The 2987-nt window shown below is 39.8% G+C and overlaps 1 protein-coding gene across 2 annotated transcripts in view; it reads left to right on the top strand.

Annotated features, from left to right (window-relative positions):
* The window catches only part of EDAR (ectodysplasin A receptor), a 25683-nt gene that overhangs the window by 4496 nt on the left and 18200 nt on the right, over nucleotides 1-2987 (top strand). The window lies entirely within an intron of this gene.

Below are 2987 nucleotides of genomic sequence, written 5' to 3'. Positions count from 1 at the left end.
CCCCCCCCCAGCCATTAAACCTCAAAGAGCCCCTGAGTCAATGAGAGGGGAAAAATGAAGGTTTCCATTTTCAGAGGACTGTGCTTCTGTAACGTGCTTCAGACCTTCCCAAGGTAGCAGTCCACATGTCCTAAACACAAACCTGTGTTTAGGAGCATCTCATCCCATTGCTGTTTTTCACCAGCTCAGTAAAGCAGCCTGAGGAGAAGATGAATGTGTGGCATATTCTGTCCAATACTTTTCAGACAGCACACCATTGAGCTGGCAGCCTTTTCCTAGTGGCTGTATGTGCCTTCCTCTATAAGTTGCCTTAAAATAGGTACTGGGTAATTATATATTTTTCCTTCTAGTTTTTGCCTATTACTGATAATTAGTTTTAGGGAAGAAGGAGACCTTTGGTACAAGAGTATGGGTCTTCTACTGCTTCTCTGTGTCCAGCTTCCCTTCTGTATAAAATAGGAATTACACTATTTGTCACACTCACAAGAAGGATGTGAGAATGTGGTCAGGGATGAATTTATGGGCTTAGCTCTGAAGCTGTGATCCTCAAAACCAAAACTCAGCTGCCAGTGAACTCTGGATGTGCCTAGACCTAACCTTCTGGGGCACTGCAGGCTTCATCCTTTGTTCCTGCCCAGAAGCTCTTCTGTCATAGTAAAAAGAACAGATAAAAAATGCAGATATTATGTGCAAGCCAGATTATTTCCCTCAATGGGGTGATTGATTAGAGTTCCTGGAGTGAGGCTGAGATCACAGACAACTAGAAGTAGCCACAGCATGTCAGCTCAAGGGTCCCTCTAGCCTAGTTATGCCTTTTGCATATTAGCCATAAGTGGCAACCACAGAGGAGTAAGAACAGGCCAAATGTATATGAGACATATCCCTCATGCTGTCCCAGCACCTATTTTCAGCTCAGAGTAAGTCCATGGTCCCCTCACAAGATGAAATTGCAAAGGAATTAGTGTATTATTATTAATTTTTTATTAGTGTAGTCAGATATGCCTCAACTACTGATGTTTGCCCTTTTCATGTGTTTGTCCATGGTTACAGCAAATTCAGGTTCAGTTCTCTTCTCTGAGGTGTTTTTGGAGAAGGAATGAGCTCCTTCCTCTTTTCTGAATGAAGAGCTTTAGCCAGTGAATTTCTAATGAAATTAATTCCCTCACTGCAGTTCTGGATAAGGCATCAAATGCCTCCATTTATGTGCTTACCACCTCCTTGTTTTCTCTCTGCAAACTGTCCCCTTCTGAGAACATCCCCTACCCCAGTCCCAGGTGCCCTCGTCCCTGGAGGAGGGCAGACCTGTATCTCAGGGTTAGTCTGAGATAAACTACCATGATGTTAAGCAGGAAAACACTTAAGTCCATTTTTCAGTCTAGCCTTTACACTCAAGTTTTTCTTGCAACACTTCAAAATCTGAGGCTGGGAGATGCTAAGGAAGGACATATATAATGAACCTCATAGTGGAAGAAGAACTCCATGAAAATTAATTATTTCATTACTGGGCCACTTCTGCGTAGTTAGTGATATAAAGGAGAATTTAATATTTACTGGATTGTAAAGTAGACAGAAACATAAGTATGTTACTGATACTTCATAGGGGTGAATCATTAGTATTTGCAGCTGCAGAACTTGCTACTCACATGGGTGAACAGTTGCTTGCCATGAGCATCTTTGGTTTTCTTTATGTGTGCTCCCCCATTCTGCATTGTGGCAAAAACCAAGTAATATTTCACCACCTTGCTTTAATTGACTGTTTCCTGTCCTAAACCACTGAGGCTATTAGACTGTGGATCCTAACTGTCCTGTATTCGTCTTCATAGATTTTATGTGTCTTTGGTCAGCAACTCCTTTTTTTTTTTTTTTTTTTTTTCCTTTGGTGTGTTTTTTCCTGCTTATTTATTAACTACTTCACAAGCTAATATTGCACAGGTCCCCATAAGAGTGAAAAGATTAAGAAGCATTCAAAGGGAAGAGTAAGGGCAAATCTTTAAAAACCATTAAGAAAGAAAGGAGTAACCATGTTCAGTTTACCTGCTCTCTGAGATACCGCCGGCCCTTGTCTCCCCCTTGCACCTCTTTGTGCTCCATTTCCTGCACCTTTATTTGTAGGCTGGCTCATTCTTTAATGACAAACTGATTTTGATGGACAGTTTCAGCAGTAATTTCCTAACAATGTATACATTCTCCAGAAAAAACATGCTCCATATGTGCATACAGGTAGGTGAGAGCTGAAAAGGGATTCCCCATTGTGTTAATAAGTGTTTGCACTGTTGAATACCTGTCTCCATAGAATGGATCATGAATTCATACATTTCTTCATTAAAATTTGTAGTGATTTGTAAAAATATATCCATAGCATCCACTGTGCATGATTTTGATGTGATTTACTTATTATGTTGCCTGTGGATCCAATTCTAGCATAACTGTTTACCTTGTTTTAGCACTGACTTAGTTTGCAGTCCAGAAGTTCCAATCATGAAAACTTTTCCTTCACGCCATAATTCGACTATCAAGGACTAACTCACAGGAAGCAAAAAAAACCCCAACTCTGTAAAACATAATCTGGCTTTCTCTGTAAGGGTGGTATTTTCCTGTACTTTTAATCCTGATTTGGCTCAGATTTGTTCCTAATGTTAAGGAGAGTGTTCTTATGTCTTTGTGAAGAAAATTAGCCAACCCTATCCAACTGGTGGTCTTGCCTGAAAGATTATTACTTCAAAAAATAGTGTTCCCTCATTTTGAAAAAAATCTTAGCTCAGGACATGCTATAAAGTGCAGCTTGAACTCAGCAGGGAGAATAGTGTTGTTTTAGGCAATAATACTACTTGTCATGTAGGCTTGATGGTTGATTAATTGCCTTTTAGGAGGACAGGAAGAAGAGAAACACTGTCTCTATTCAGGCAGTTAGGAAAAAAAAATCTTTGTATCAAATTGCTTATAAAAGTTTTTTCAGAATGATTTTATCTCAGTATAATTGGTTGCTG

This window comes from Chaetura pelagica, unplaced genomic scaffold (genome assembly GCF_000747805.2).
Source record: "Chaetura pelagica isolate M959 unplaced genomic scaffold, ChaPel_1.0 scaffold123, whole genome shotgun sequence".
Classification (NCBI taxonomy): Eukaryota; Metazoa; Chordata; class Aves; order Apodiformes; family Apodidae; genus Chaetura; species Chaetura pelagica.
Note: the sequence above shows the minus strand (reverse complement) of the source record. Positions and strands in the feature narration are given on the sequence as shown.